This window comes from Zonotrichia albicollis, chromosome 20, assembly GCF_047830755.1.
Source record: "Zonotrichia albicollis isolate bZonAlb1 chromosome 20, bZonAlb1.hap1, whole genome shotgun sequence".
In the NCBI taxonomy this organism is placed as follows: domain Eukaryota; kingdom Metazoa; phylum Chordata; class Aves; order Passeriformes; family Passerellidae; genus Zonotrichia; species Zonotrichia albicollis.
In genome coordinates, this window is record NC_133838.1 from 5,982,777 (window position 1) to 5,999,762 (window position 16,986).

The following is a 16,986-nucleotide window of genomic DNA, read 5'->3' on the forward strand; positions in this document are numbered from 1 at the left end:
ACACAGAACAGCCCCAGGACTGGGTCATTTCTGAAATTTAACACTGACCAGCCAAAGGATTGAAGAATTCCTGAAATTTAACAGACAGGCCACAGGATTGGGGGCTGTCCCGGATTGCAAGGCAAGATGGATTCCATTTGCCATCTGTGTAGCAGTTGTCTCCTGTTCATGGGCAGTTTTCCTTATCTCTTCCACACCCACTCCTCCCTCCAGGGAGACACCTCCTGATAACAGCCATTGAATGTCCCTGCATGGCTGATAAGAACTACAGCATCCCATTGGGAGATGGGAGCCCAGAGGGAGGAGCCAAGCATTCCTACCCGGATAGAATCTGGAGATTCTGGAACACCAGCACGGCTTCTGCACTGGATTGCCCAGAGGAACAGCAGCTGCCTCTGCCCCTGGATCTTCAGAGGCAGAGACTGCACCTTTCTCCAGGATCCCTGCTCCAGCAGAACCAGCCCTGACACTGCAGGAGGGCTGAGCCACAATTCCAATGGGACTGCTGCCAACAGCCTGACCCACAGGGTGTCAGCTTGGGTTCTGACTCTGGCAGTGTTGGTTTAGTTCACTGCATTGTTTCTTTTAACCTTTTATTTTCTTCCTTAAAAAGAACTGTTATTTCCTGCTCCCATAATTTTTGTTGCCTGAGAGACCCTTAATTTCAAATTTATAGCAATTTGAAGAGGGGGGCAGGTTACATTTTCCATTTCAGGGGAGGCTCCTGCCTTCCTTAGCAGGCACCTGTCTCTCCAAACCAAGACAGGGACATTTCTGAAATTTAACACAGACAGGCCACAGGATTTGGGCTGTTTCTTCAATTTATAACAGATCAGGCCACAGGAGGAGGGAACATCTTCAGTTTACCACAGGAGAAGAGCCTGTCCTTGTGTGACCCTGGTCCAAGCTCCTGGTCCAAGACTTTGCTCACCCAAAGCAGCCCACGGTGATGTCAGAGGGGCCTTGCTGGGGCACTGCTCAGCCCCAAAGGTTTGCTCCTCCAGAGAAAATCAGGTGGAACCTCCTGGGAGGGGTTACAAGTGCTCTGCGCTCCCCACAAATGAGAGTTGAGATTCTCACAGCAACCCCAATGCTTCAGAATATCCATTTGAAAGCTCCAACCCCCTCCCTGTGCTGGTTGTTTATAGCAAATGGGGCTGTACCTGTATCAATCAGCACAACGCACATTTGGGCAATTTTACCCAGAATTGAGGGAAGGAAAGCATTAATTCAGCAATGGATATTAATGATGGAAAAGAAGCAGCTCCTATTTGCTGCCTCAGTTGCAGACAAAATGCAATTCCTTGCAATGATATTATTCTGGATTACACGCTGAAGCACATTAACATATCCCCCAGTGTTTTGTGATCTCATAATGGAACTTCTATTACCAATCATCCATGAAAGAGATGCTATTGTGGGGAAAAATCCCTCACAGAGACTCCAGGCTGAGACAGCAGCACCAGCAGAGCTGGAGCTGCAGCTTTTGGTGGGGTCACCACAGGACACACACGTGGGACAGGGAAAATTCCCCCCTCCTCTCAGGAGCCTCCTGCTCAGAGGGTGCTGGGAAGGGCTTTGCCTCTGCCTCCCTCTGCTGCAGCAGCTCTGGGATGTCTCTGCATGGAGGGATTTGTGATCATCCCCCTGGACTGGGATATTTCCACTCTTCCAGGTCCATCTGCAGCAGGGCAGCAGCTCCTGCCCTGCTGGGTGAAATGCCCATGGGGAACAGGGGATTTGGACACACAGTGGGGATTTCATTGGTTTGGGACTGAGCTTGGAGTGCCAAACCTGGGCACTGCTCTGCAGCTACCTCTGGTGGAGCTCAAGAGCCTGGGGACAAATCACTGTGACATAAAAGACAGCTGTAACTGGCAGGGAAAGGAGCTCGGTTCAGCCAGAGCTGTTTTCCTTGAAATGTGCTGTGATGCCTCGAGTTACACCCATTTCAGCTGGGTTTAATAAGAATCTTACTGCAGGTTAAACAAATACCAAAGGATCACTGCAGACAAGAATGAACTGCATTGTTAGAACTGTTCTGGAGAAGATAATTACCTCTTACATTGTAAACCTCACACATTTTTTGGTTAATAATCATTGTTTAAATACATTTACTGCCTTATTAAAAATTAACCTTTGAGAAGCATAATTTACTATAGAACACTTGCATGTTTGGAAACTCAGAAGGTGGAGAAATCTGCAAGTTAATGAGTCTGATTTTTCTCAGGTCTTGGCCACAGCCTCTCTCCTTGATCTGGGTAATTTGACTTTCTCTTTTGCAATGAGCAGCACCAGAGGCTCTGAGCAGAAGCTGTGATTCTGTTCTGCTCCTTTCCAAAAGCAGGCTGGGACTTCCCAATGCCAAGGACAGGCATGGTCAGGCAGGAAGGGGATGAGGACAGCCCCACAGCCCTGGTCAGCTGAAATAGGAGCAGGAAGGGATTTGGGACAGCTTCACACCCCTGGTGAGCAGGAAGGGCCTGGGGACAGCTCCACAGCCCTGGTCAGCAGGAGAAGGGACAGGAATGGTCTGAGGACAGCTGCACAGCCCTGGTCAGCAGGAGAAGGGACAGGAATGGTCTGAGGACAGCTGCACAGCCCTGGTCAGCAGGAGAAGGGACAGGAATGGTCTGAGGACAGCTCCACAGCCCTGGTCAGCAGGAGAAGGGACAGGAATGGTCTGAGGACAGCTCCACACCCCTGGTCAGCAGGAGAAGGGACAGGAATGGTCTGAGGACAGCTCCACACTCCTGGTCAGCAGGAGAAGGGACAGGAATGGTCTGAGGACAGCTCCACACCCCTGGTCAGCAGGAGAAGGGACAGGAATGGTCTGAGGACAGCTCCACAGCCCTGGCCAGCAGGAACAGGGGCAGGAAGGGGCAGGGGACAGCTCCACACTGGCTGCTCCTCACCTGGAGGCAGGAGCAGAGAAGGGCTGCAGCCCGTGAGGAATTGCAGCATTAAAGGACCCCTGAGCAGTCAGGGGAGGGGTCCCAGGGATCTCTGACTGTTTTCCTCTCTGGAGCCTGGAGCACCCAATGGTGACTTTGTGCCCAGTTGTGCCCCAGACCCGCAGAAGCAATGAACTGATCCCTTCTAACCGTGCCCCCTGTACCGAGTGCAATCCCCTGGAACCAGCCCAGGGTATCACATCCTGCTCCCGACCCACCCTAAGATATCCACGATCATGGAAAGAGCCAATCCTGCTCTCTGAAGGGAAGGGCTCCTTCCAGGGACTTGTCTTAATTCCCTCAGTTTCCCAGAGCCTGGCGTGGGTGGCACAGCAATTCCCTCCCAGGGGCACTGCCTGGGCCACTGCAGCCCTCAGATCCAAGCCCTGGGAGGTGACAAAACATTTCCAACTCCATGGGAAGATGGGACCATGGATTTCCCCTGCAGGATCCATGTTCAGCACGAGGTAAACACGCCAGCCAGAGACTGAACTCTGAACAGTCCTGCCTGGAGGAGGCTGTCCCATGCCATGCAAATGCTGAGTAGTTTTTAATGAAACCCATTTTTGCCTCAAAACTGCAATTACATTATCAGCAGTTAATTATCACCTGTCAAACCGAGCTCATGCTGCTGTGGGGGTTTGGCTCTTCCGGAGTTCTGTAGAGTTGAATTCCTCGGGGCAGCATGAGGAGCCCGTTTTGTCGGGAGCTGTTGGTGATTGAACTGCGCTGGGGGCTCCTGGGATGGCAGTGAGCTTTGATTTGCTGGGAGATGACAGGCTCAGTGTTCCTGGAGTGGCTCATCTGGAGATCAGGCAGCACAATGGTGAATATATCCTAATGACTGTTTACATTGTGCTCTCACATCGCTCAGACACATTTTCTCCTCAGGTATTTCATAAACTGTTTGTAGCTGTGGCTCTGTGCTTTATGTGCTGAGGCACCTGGATGTCTCTGAGAGCTGTGTTTGAGGGAACAGCTTTTGCTACACCCAAGCTTTCTTCATTTCTTCCAGAGGAGGACAGACATCCTCAGAGCATTTCAACACCTTAGCTCTGTTGCAAATTCAATTTCGATCCTTTGAATGAGAACCTGAGTTTGGGTGTTCCTCCTGACACTGCTCACATCTCATAAACAGCCTTTTAAAACTGCTTTTCTCCTGCTTTTGGGGAAAAGTGAATGTGGAACATTGGCAAAAGCATAATTGCTCTTCACCAGGGGAGGGTTGGCTATGGAGGCAGGGAAAGGGAAAGGGAAAGGGAAAGGGAAAGGGAAAGGGAAAGGGAAAGGGAAAGGGAAAGGGAAAGGGAAAGGGAAAGGAGCTCTCCATTAAAGACATTCCCCCTGGCAGAGCAGACATTTCCCACAGGGATGTGCTAAGCACTCTGCCAGAGTTGATGTCCCCACATGCTCTCTGACCCCAAACCCACCTTTGGTGCTTCTCACTGAGCAGCAGATCAGCGCCACGATCTCTGCAGCAGCTGATGCTGTCCCACATCCCACAATAAGGCAATAAAGGCAGAAGAAACCCATAAAATATCGCACAGTTACATTACAGGCTCTGCAAATCACCCTCCTCCTGCCGGAGTGCACCCAGCGGAGGATATTTTCTCTTTCCTTTGGCAGCCTTTCTTCCTTGCTGGCCCGCAGCTCCCTTTGTCCACCTGCAGCCATTGAAGTGAAGGATTTTTGCAGCTCGCGTCTGCTAAGTACCTGCTCATTAACCAGCTGACACTCCCACTCTGCCGGGCAGGAGTTTCTTTATCTGCCGTGATTAAAGGGAGCAGCACTTGGGAGACGCACCAATAAATTCTTGCATTCATTTGAGTTTGTGAGCACAATGGACAGATCGCGGCTGAGACTGGCACAATAAAACTGCCACCAGGTATTGATGGAAGTGCCATCCCCCATCAGCACGGCTCAAAGGCGCTGTATCTGTGTTAGCACAGCCGCCGATAAACGCAGGAGTTAGGGAGGGGACGTTTAGGGACTGAAATCCATTGTTGGGAGCTGAAACCCATTGTTGGAGACTGAAACCCATTCTTCTTCAGCTGCGGAGGGGAATCAGGAGCTGCCTGCCCCGATTTGTGGTGCTGCAGACTCCCAGCTCCTGCACAGGCTGTTTGTTATTTCCCCCAGACCCAGGTGTCCCTCTGGTGCCAGCCCTGAGTGCCCACAGCCCCAGGGCAGTGCCCGGTCCGAGCTGGGCACAGCGAGGCCACACCACTGGAGCAATTTGGGAGCTTTCCTTGGGGACAAAAAGAGGGATATCAGTGCCTGTGGGGCGAGCTCAGGCAGCCCTGGGTGGGCCCCGTGGTCACTGGGGGGATGCCTCCTCTCTTTTTGTCCTGCTAGGTTTCCAGGGCCTGCACGGGGAACTAAACCTGCACAGGGAATTAAACCTGTACAGGGAATTAAAGCTGCACCCAGCCTGATGGCTCCAGAGGAGACCCCAAACCCTCCTCTTGGAGAAGCAGGGAGATCCATGGAATCGCTGAACCATTTAAGGTCCCCAGATCCACCCACCCAGCCCCACCACTGTGGTAACCACTGAGCGTGTCCCCAAGTGCCACATTGATGTTGTTTGGGCACTCCCAGGGATGGAACTCCACCAGTTCCCTGCACAGTTTGTCCCAGTGATTTCCAACCACTCTGTGGGGAAATATTTCCTCACATCTCATCTAAACCTGCCCTGGAGCAGTCTGGGAGCTTTCCTTGGGGACAAAAGAGGGATATCAGTGCCTGTGGGGCGAGCTCAGGCAGCACTGGTTGGGCCCCCGTGGTCACTGCCAGGGGTGTCACCTCTCTTTTTGTCCTGCTGGGTTTCCAGGGACTGCACAGGGAACTAAACTTGTACAGGGAATTAAAGCTGCACCCAGTGTCCCGGTTTAGGGCAAATTTGGGAGAAAACCTCCATAGGGGGCCCCTCCAGAAAGCAAAGCCACACGGCCCCTCCCCACAACTGGGTCGGGAAGGATTCCTCGGAGAGAAGTGGAAAGAACCTGTTTATTTAACAGGCACAGCACCCCCAGCACACAGAATGAACAATACCAGGTGACACCACTCTGTCACCGCTCTGACAAAGATGACAAATTCAGAAAGTCTCTCTGGGGGTGGTCGCTCTGTTCTCAGTCCCTCCTGTGCTGGGGCAGCTGCTGCAGCCACAAGGTGCAAACTCTCGGTGTTCCCAGGTCCCAGGCCAGAGCAGGTTCAGGTAGGTCCAAAAAAGGGAAAGGAAAAACAGCCCACGGAAAATTTGGACTGCTCAGCTAAACTGACTAATGAGCAGGAGCAAAAAGCAAGAGCAAAGCAGGAGCAAGAGCAAAGTGAAAAGCAAAGCAAAAAGCAAAAGCAGCACCATGCACTGCCCTGTCTGTGTGTCCCGCCAGCCGTGGGGGAGCAGCTGAGAGCAAAACCAAAACAAAACATTCGCTCTGCAGAGCCAGTCTGGAAGGCACAGAACAGATATCCAGCATGAACAGAACACAGGAATAGGGATACAGCATCATAACCTCACTCTAGGACACTCAGCCTGATGGCTCCAGTGGGGACTCCAAACCCTCCTCTTGGAGAAGCAGGGAGATCCATGGAATCACTGAACCATTTAACATCCCCAAATCCACCCAGCCCCACCACTGTGGTAACCACTGACCATGTCCCCAAGTGCCACACCCACGCTGTTTGAGCCCTCCCAGGGATGGAACTCCACCAGTTCCCTGCACAGTCTGTCCCAGTGATTTCCAACCACTCTGTGGGGAAATATTCCCTCACATCTCATCTAAACCTGCCCTGGAGCACCTTGAGGCCGTTCCCTGCCATCCTGGGCTGCTGCATTTCCTTTGGTGACCCCTGGATGAACCAGGGGGTCCGAGCAGCCCCTGGCCAAGGCTGGGAGCTCGGAGCAGCTCCTGGTGCTATCCAAGCACTCATCACTCGTGGAGAGGCTGGAGCAGCCCTTCACACACTGGGATGCTTTTCTGGCTGTTTCTGTTCATGGACAACTCATTTAGAGCAAACTTCCTGTGTGAGAACTTTCCCTCCAGACTGGAGCTGTCCACACTAAACAATGACAAAGTGGGAAGAAAAACAGGAGAGAAACAGAGCAGCATGAGAATGGAAAGCGCTGAACTCCAGGCAGCTCACGCTTATTTTTCATAATTCCAGATCAATGCCAGCATCTCCAATTTTCTGCATTGTGCTGTAATTTCCCTTAATGCTGAATTAGGTCCTAATCATTTGTATAATTTAAAATATTATTTCTTTGGGTGAGCGCAAAAGGTTCTGCAGGGTATTTTGGGATTTTTTTTTTCTTTTTCCCTGGAATGGTTTTATGAAAATTATGCCTTTATAGGAGCATCCTTTGCTTTAAAAAGGAGGGGAGGAACATTATTACTTACACAGAGGGCTAATGGGAGTGTAGCTATTCAGGCAATTTACTTTTTAACTGAGGATTACATTAAATACTTTCATTGTGGTGCCCAATCCCAATCACTCCTCCACACCTGCTCTCCCACAGGTGTTGGCACTGAAGTTTTGTTTCAGTCACTTCTCCCAGCTAAAATAAAGCCCTCCAAAGCAGCCATCACCACACTGAACAAAATTCTCTGCCTGGAAACCGCTTTAATTGAAAATCCTGCAGCCTCTGAGAAGCCAGCGCTGCATTCCTGCAGATGTTCTGCCCAGCCAGTGAATCATGATTTTAAAGGGTTAAGATTTTAGCTGAGGGTTAGAACCAATTCATATTGAAGTTAGATACACCAACGATAAGTTAATGATTATTAGATGCTTAAGCTAAAGCTAACTGCTATATTATTAACTCATTTGTAGAAGGAAGTGGAGCAAGTGAACCATTGTAGGAACATACTGAAACCAGTAGAACAATGCCCAGAACCTGGACTCTGTCAATCCATCACAAAGCAGGGGGCCTTGGATCCTGCCAGAGGGTGACAGAGATGTGATGAAGACCTTCCTGACTTCATCCCTTGTCACAGACATATTTTCTGAAAAATTCTTTCCTTAGGATTTTTTCTCCTGAGAAGCTGAGAGGCCTCAGAAACGAAATGTAAACAATAATATCTGCTGCTGTGGAATGCAACAGGTGCATCTGTGATTGGTCTCATGTGGTTGTTTTTAATTAATGGCCAGTCATAGTCCAGCTGTCTCAGACTCTGGTCAGTCATAAGATTTTATTATCATTCCATTCCTTTCTATTCTTAGACAGCCTTCTGATGAAATCCTTTCTCCTATTCTTTTAGTACAGTTTCAATATCTCATTTTCGTTTAATATAATATATATCATAAAATAATAAATTGGCTTTCTGAAACATGGAGTCAGGATTCTCATCTCTTCCCTTGTCCTGGGACCCCTGCGAACACCAACACAATCCCTGGGACCACTGACCCAATTCAAGAGAAGAATTGTGCACACAAGAAGGACTAATGACCTAATTTTAATACAGAGTGGGGATGGGAGGTGCTGGGGTTGTGCATATGTATTATTTTGGGAATTAAAGAGAAGGCAAAAATCCTTGTGTGGTGCAGTCATGAATTTTGGGAACTATCCCCCCATGCTCCCTGCCAGTGTAATAAACATCCCACTTTCTGACTTTGACCAGCTGGAGAGTCTTTGTCCATGATCTTTGGGTTCAACAGTTCCATTGGCAAGCCAGGAAGGAGTGGAGATGTCCCAAAGCTGTTTCTGAGCAGGGGCTGCACGCTGGGTTTCACCCCAGGGACTCTGGATAACCAGAAATGGGTGAGGCTTTGCACACCCAACATCACCAGAGCAGCACAGAGAGTTCTGCAAATGCCAGCTCTGGGTGAGCTCCAAGGATGGGAGCTGTGGGAAGTTTTCCATTTATCAATCCCAGGCATTTTTCAGTGAATTCTTTAGCACTGCCATGATTGCGTTCCCCCAGCCTGTCACTTCGTTCTGCTCCAGAAAAAAGTGAGAGAGGCTCCTGCAGGTTGGAGCCACCAGGAATGGAAGTATCAGGTTTTCCCTGCCTTTAAGGCACATGGATTGAAGGAATGGGGAAATTCCCACCAAGGATGGGCTGTTTTGTGGAGATAGCCAAAAACTCCACAACTCTGTGAAAGTTGTAAAGCTGGTATGTTTATTACAGCGCGGGATGCATGTGGAGATTGCTCTCCTTAAAAGACATGCGTACCTCTGGGGACTTCAGGTCCCTTTTTATCTCCCTCTCAAATACATATGCATACAATTTCACAATAAGTTCATACATATTCATTTTTACGAATTTTGTGTGACATTTGCCGCTAGTTCTTCTTTATCAGAAAGAACTCCTAGGTCAGGTTGGCCTGCTCTCACAGCAGTCTCTCTGTCTCTCTTTATCACCCTCTGTCTCCCCCTCTCATCTCTGTCCTTCACTGAAGCAGTTTCCCTGAGCCTAGGCCTTGCAGTCAGGCTACACAGCTATGTGTTCTAACCACAGACTCAAGGATGTACATTTCACCTAAATCAAATTGGATTTCTACTCTGGAGAATTTCTACTCTGTCTCAGGGCCTTACCCAACCTGCTGCTTAAAGGAGATTTGCCTGCCCCAGGGATGTGCTGAAGCACACCTTGTGCTCTGAAATCCAGGATTTCTCATCCCCAGAGCATTGGGAAGGCCCTGCCCAGCACTGATGGACTCTCAGAAGCTCTGGAGGTGGCACCTCCTGGTTTGTGGCCATGGCTCACCCTGGCCAAGTGTGGGAGCTGGGAAGGAGCTCATCCATGAACCTGCAGCATCCCACCTATCCTGGTGTTCCATGAGAAAAGGGATCTCCCTCACCTGCCCTGAGCTTTCCCTGGAGCTGTTCAAGGCACCGCAGACATGCAGCCAAATGCCCAATCCCTCCTTCCTCCTTTGGAATAAAGAACATTTTTTTCCCATTTTACAAGTTTGGGAACAGCCACAGAACTCATGGGAATTGGATCCCTCACCTTTTTCATCTTCTGGGGCATGATTTCTTCTCCACAGCTCAGCAGGAAATTTTTTTTTTTTTTTGTAAAGTGTAAACAAAATGCTGAGAGAGGATAAAAATCCCCCAGGAGTGAGCCCAAGCAGGGCACCAAACATCGCTGATTCCATTTGGGCTGCGGATAAACTCCAACCTCATTTCTTATCTGGAAAGTTGCACTAATCCACCTTGGAGCCAACAATTCCAGTGGGGTAAGACCCTGGAATCAAAGGCACTCTGAGGATTTACACCAGCTCAAACCCACAGCAGACATGAGGTAATTGCAGTGAGAAGGGAATCAAAGAAATGCCTCTCTTTTTTTTTTTTTTGTGCTGACAACTTTAAAACCACGCTTTTCATGTGTGAAATGGAAGATTTGTATAATTGCTCATCCTTTGAACTCGGGTTTATTAAAACTGTGACACGCACATTAAAATGAGATTATAGAGGAAGGGAGGAGAAACACAGAGGGAGTAATTGCCACACAATGCAGCGACTGGGCAGGGAACAGCCAGGTTTGGTGGCAGGGCTGCTGAGCAGGAGATGCAGGGCTGGGATCCTCTAAGGGCACAAGGAAATTGGAGCTTTTAGTGTTGGGGTGCTGCATCAGGCCCTGCCAACACCCTCCCTGCCAGAGGAGCCAGAGCCCAGCCTGACCCCAGGATTTTGGGGGGTTTGGTGCAGTCAGCTCCTGGGAACAGCCCCTGAGGCTGCCAAGACCCAGCTCAGCAGTCACTGCTCCGGGCCAGGGGGTTGTGGTGACAAGGGCATGTCCCCAGAGTCCCTGGTGACAGGGACACAGCAGGCACAGGGGTGTCCCCACAGCTCCTGGTGGCAGGAGCACAGGGATGTCCCCACAGCCCAGCCCAGCCCAGCAGCTCTCCCAGAGCTCCCTGACTCCCACCAAGGCTGGGAAGATCCAGGTGGGAGCAGCTCAGCAGGGCTGTGAGATGAGGAGCTGGACAAGGGCAAGGACCAGGCTCCAGGCACAGCTGAAACTGCTCTGTGTGTCAATCTATGTGTCTGTCTGTCTGTCTGTCTGTCTGTCTGCAGCCTCATCTCCACAGGAACCAGGGATTCACCCCTCCTAAGGGTAGATTCACATTTCTGGGCCCCTCAGGGCCATGGAGAATGTCTGGTTCTTTTAAAGACTGGGTCTGGGTCTGTCCAAGGACGCCCCACTGTTGAGACCCCTCCTGGGGCAGCTCTGGGCCCCTAAAGAAAAGGACACTGAAGGGCTGGGGTGAGTCCAGGGAAGGGAATGGAGCTGGAAAAGGGCTCAGCCTGGAGCAAAGGAGGCTCAGGTGGGACCTTGTGGCTCTGCACAGCTCCTGCCAGGAGGGGACAGCTGGGGGGGACAGGGGTCAGGCTTGGGGTCCCACCCAAAACCTCAATTTTGGCCCCACAGCTGCTTCCCACTGAGGAGTAAAAAGATGCAAGGTAAATTTGGTGCGAGCAAAAGAACATTCCAGGGTTATTTGGGCTTTGGGCTCTGTGCTGCAGTGATACCAGGGCTGAGACCTGCAAGGATCAGCTGGGGCTGGTGCTGGGACAGGCCAGGCCATTGCTGCAGTCACCCTCATTATTGCTGCACAGAATGGGTTGGAGGCAGAAAAGGGAGAATAAAGTGTTTAAATGACAAGCTCTTTCTTTAATTTGAAGTTGCTTTAAATCCCATCTCTCTGGATTTACATGGCTTATGAACAGCGTGTGCCACGGAGCGGAACAAAAGCATTAAACACTGGGGATAAATCCTGATTTATGGCCAGCAGGATGAATCTGCTGCTGGGCTGGCAGGGCTGGAGGCCCGTGGCACCTCTGAGAGCCAAGATGGGGACAGGCACCAGGGAAAAATTGGGAGGAAAAGCCAAGCCCTGTTGCACGGCAGAGCAACTGGCAGCCCTTTATTGTGGGAAATCCAGGATTCCTGCACAACTGACCAATGTGATTCAGCAGAAGCCTTTATTACATTTACACACACTTTTATAGATTCGACAACCTACTAAGTACACACTGCTTGATTGGTGCCTTTGCCTTGCTCTCTGTTTGGTGCCTGCATTTCTCACAGTGTGTGATTGGTCACAGTGCAGGTGTTTCACAGCCCTCTGTTATCCTGTTCTTGTGGCCTTGGTATTTGGTTTCTCAGCCTCTTCTTTCTTCATTTGCACAATTTTTGTTCCAACAGGCTTGAGGAATCCCTGAGGCTTTGATAACAAACTCAGGAGCAGGCTGGCTGTGCCCACCGTGGCCTAACCCTGCAGGTGCATTGCAGCAGCCCCTCCAGCTGAGGGGTTTCTGTGCCCTCTGGGACACCTCCCTGTCCTTTCCCAGCTTGGGCAGGGCAGCCAGGAGCTGCAGGGATGGGCTGGGCTGGCTCTGCAGAGTCGGGGCAGAGAGGGAGAGGAGGAATGGGGAAGGCAGTGCTGGTGCAGAGGTATCAAATGGTCCCAGAGACATCACTGGGCCAGGAAAAGGAAGGAGACACAAGGGAATTCAGCCTGGAGCAGAGAAAACAGAGCAGGGTGACCCCATTGTGGCCTCCCAGGGCCTGAAGGAGCCACAGGGAAGTGGAGAAAGACTTTGGAAAAGGGCCTGGAGGGACAGGACACAGGGAATGGCTCCCACTGCCCAGAGGAGAACCCAGAGCTGCTGCAGGGCTGGAGCCCCTCTGGAGCCAGGCTGGGAGAGCTGGGGGTGCTGCCCTGGAGAGGAGAAGGCTCCAGGCAGAGCTCAGAGCCCTTGCAGGGCCTGAAGGGGCTCCAGGAGAGCTGCAGAGGGACTGGGGACAAGGATGGAGGGACAGGAGCCAGGGAATGGCTCCCAGTGCCAGAGGAATGGCAGGGCTGGATGGGATCTTGGCAATTGGGAATTGTTCCCTGGCAGGGTGGGCAGGGGCTGGGCTGGAATTGCCAGAGCAGCTGTGGCTGCCCCTGGAGCCCTGGCAGTGCCCAAGGCCAGGCTGGACATTGGGGTTGGAGCACCTGGCACAGTGGGAGGTGTCCCTGCCATGGCAGGGATGAACCTTAAGGTCCCTCCCAACCCAAACCACTGTGGCATCCCAGGATTTCCAATTATCCATTTGGGATAACAGAAATATCTGCTTGATTTTTTCACCCACATCAGCTCTCCTGAAGACCAATTTCCATTTTCAAATCCCTTGGATTGAGTCTCCCCATCCCACTTTGCCCAAGTGGGAGCTGCAGCCAGCAGGGTCCTCTCCTTGCCATGAGAGCTGTGGGGGCACCAGGCACCCAGCATTCCCAGGTGGTGTTTGAGGGGTGTGGAAGTTGCAGCATAACTGAAAATGTTCCTGGGTTTCCATCCTTGTCTTGCAATTCCAGCCCCAGCTCAAGTTCCCAGGAAGAATTCTGTCCTTCCTTCCAGCCCCAGCTGATCACAGACACAAACCCAAAGCCTCTGTATGAGTGACTCACAAAAGACCCTGACATTTGGGTTTTTTCTCCCAAAATGAACACCGAAACCAACACCAGGATGTTTGCTGCACCCTGGTGTGGTGTTCAGCTTTTGCACTGTTGTTGTGAGGGTCCCCAGGACAAGGTGAGAGATGACTCTGACTCCATATTTCTTAGAGGGTTGATTTATATTATATTATATTATATTATATTATATTATATTATATTATATTATATTATATTATATTATATTATATTATATTATATTATATTATATTATATTATATTATATTATATTATATTATATTATATTATATTATATTATATTATATTATATTATATTATATTGGTATACTAAAACTATGCTAAAGAAAGCGAAAAGAGACATCAGAAGGCCAGAAAATAATGATAATAAAAACCTGTGACTGACCAGAGAGTCCAACACAGCTGGACTGGGATTGGTCATTAATTATAACAATCCACATGGAACCAATCACAGATGCACCTGTTGGTAAGCAACTTCTAAACCACATTCAAAGCAATCAGATAATTATTGTTTACATTTAATTTCTGAGGCTTCTCAGCTTCTCAGAAGAAAAATCCTGACTAAGAGATTTTTCATAAAATATCACAGTGACACCCCGGATCTTTACCTTACATCAAATAATACCATTAATTTCATTCATTAATATCACTGATTATATTCCACCAAGCAGAAGAATTTTCTTACTGAAATTGTCCCACAAAGTGACAGAAAAGCACCTGGAATAAAAGGGAAATGGAGAGCGAGAAACACGCCAGCATATCCCAAACTTCTCCAAAACTCCCCCTGAGGAATCTCCCAACGTGGCACCATTTCTCCATTTATCCAGCCCATGGAGGGCTCCCCTGACTCTGTGGGATTTCAGAGGGATTATTTGGATTCCAATTCCCTGGGACATCCAGCAGCCAGCCAGGAACAGGGCATGGCTTTGTGGGATGCCCTTACTGCACCTGGAAAAATGGCAAACCCAAAGATCATTCTGCCCTGCCATCAATTTCCTCTTTGTTCTCTTTCTAAACACTTCTCCTGTCAAATAAAGAATATTCTGTGCATTCATCCCAGAGGTGATTTAGGACATTTTTGGGAGCGTCATTTTCTCCGTGCAACAATTTGGTGTTTCTTTGTTATATTTCTTCCATGTCAGATAATTTTCTCTGTGTTTTGTGCATCTTTTATGTGCTGGGGAGATGTTGGAGGAGCTTCTCTGCTGAGGAAAGGCTGAGGGAGCTGGGGCTGCTCCCCTGAGAGGGGCATCAGTGATGGACACAAATCCCTTCAGTGCTGCCCTGTAAGAGCCTGAATGAGGGATGTGGGACTCCAGGCAGCTCTCCAAAATGCAGTTTATTGTACCCAAGGCGTTACAGCAGCCCAGGGTCGTGGGTGACAGAGCTGTGCCTACAGCTGTCAGCTCCAGCTGCGGGCAGGCCTGGAGACCCTTTGGTTTTGATTACATTGCATTATAAACTTTTCTTCTGGTTACAGTGCATTATATACTTTAGTTTAGGTGTCTTGGTTTGGAAAGACAGGTGTCTGTTAAGGAAGGCAGGAGCCTCCCCTGAAATGCAGAATGTAAACCCTCCCCACCCCTCTTAATTGCTATCAATTTTAAATTAAGGGGCTCTTAGGCAAAAAAATGGGAGCAGAAAATAACTTTATTTTTTTCCTTCCTTTAATAAGGAAGGAAAAAAAAAAAAGGATAAAATAAACAATGCAGTGCAATAAACCAACACTGCCAGAGTCAGAACCCAAGCTGACACCCTGTGGGTCAGGCTGTTGGCAGCAGTCCCATTGGAATTGTGGCTCAGCCCTCCTGCAGTGTCAGGGCTGGTTCTGCTGGAGCAGGGATCCTGGAGAAAGGTGCAGTCTCTGCCTCTGAAGATCCAGGGGCAGAGGCAGCTGCTGTTCCTCTGGGCAATCCAGTGCAGAAGCCGTGCTGGTGTTCCAGAATCTCCAGATTCTATCCGGGTAGGAATGCTTGGCTCCTCCCTCTGGGCTCCCATCTCCCAATGGGATGCTGTAGTTCTTATCAGCCATGCAGGGACATTCCATAGCTGTTATCAGCAGGCGTCCTCTCCCGAGGGAGGTGTGATTGTGGTCACTCAGAGAGAGAGATAAGGCAAACTGCCCACTTGACAAAAGATAATCTGCCATACAGATGGTAATGGAAAACATCTTGCATTGCAACCTTCAACATTAGGTTACATTGCATTATATACTTTGGTTTTGGTTACAATGCATTATATACTTTTCTTTCCTGAGCATCTTAGTACATAGAACCAATCTATACCTTAACTATTATCTACAGCCTATCATAACTGCTATAATTACCATATTCATGTTACTGTCCTCCAATCACTAAAAGTTAGTACATTGAAGTTTAAGCCAGAAGTTGTTTTTCAGTTTTCTTGCAGTGGAAAATTCTGAGACCTTTTTTTCTACCTGCCTCATTGGCAGGCTTGTTTGCCTGTGCTATCTCTGTGCTTTGTAAAAACATCATCTTGTTTGGGGTGGGTTTATCCTTTGCTCTAAGCCATAAAAACCCCTTCTAACTAACACACCCTTTACCTCCTTGGTTATCCAGTGAGACTGGCCCAGCAATTCTTTTCTTCTGTATCAAAACTTGCTTCCATCTCTATTCCTTCATCACACTCTACATTCAAAAATCTTTCTGCTAGGCACAGACATGTGTGAGACTTTCTTGTCAAACTTTCATCCTTCCCAACGGTGCCCAGCACCAGGGGCATGAACTGAAACGTGGCATGTTCCAGCTGGAAATGAGGAGAAATCCCTTTACTTAGGGCAGAGCCTTGGAAGAGGCTGCCTGGGGAAGGCGCTGAGCCACCTCAGTGCACTGGAGTTGCAGGTAGGGATGGGCTGGGACTGGGGGACTTCAGCCCCATCCAGCCTGGAATTCTGTGCCATGGGCGCATTTTACACTCCATTCTCACTGATGCTGTCATTAGTGCTGTTATTTGATAGATATTTTCTTCTTCTTTAGCCCTTTTACCCTGAATGTGGACTATAAAAAGAAGCTTTGTAATTTTCCCTGTCTTTTTTTTTTTCCCTGTAAAATTGTTCTGAGAAGCAAAATCGTTGTTATTATGACTAAATGTCCTTGCTCTTTTTATGTTAAAAAAAATAAAATCTTTAACAATAGCAGGGAGGGTGGGGACAGGGCAAAATTACATTACTCTGCAAAGTGGCTTTGGTATTTTAACACACTGATTTTCCAGGAGAAAAGCTTTGGGGATCATGTCAAATGAATTTTGCCATCAGAGTAAGAGATTTGTCTTCAGATGGGGGAAATAAATTTTAATTTGACAGAGGGCTTCGAGGGACTGTGACAGAACTACAGAACTCATTTTGCTGGCAGGGATGATCAGGAACTGGAGAAAACCAGATTTCTGCAGGAGAACACTGCTGGGAAGCTTTGGGCACAGGCAGAAGTTGGTGAAGTGACATTTTCCTGCTGGTGAAGCTCTGGATCACCATTCCTGGTTGGAATGCTGACAGAGACACAAGGGAATTCAGCCTTGTGCCCTGTTCAAACACAGGGAGCAGTCACAGGAGAGTCCTTTTACACAGGGATGAATATTAGAAGCCAGCAAA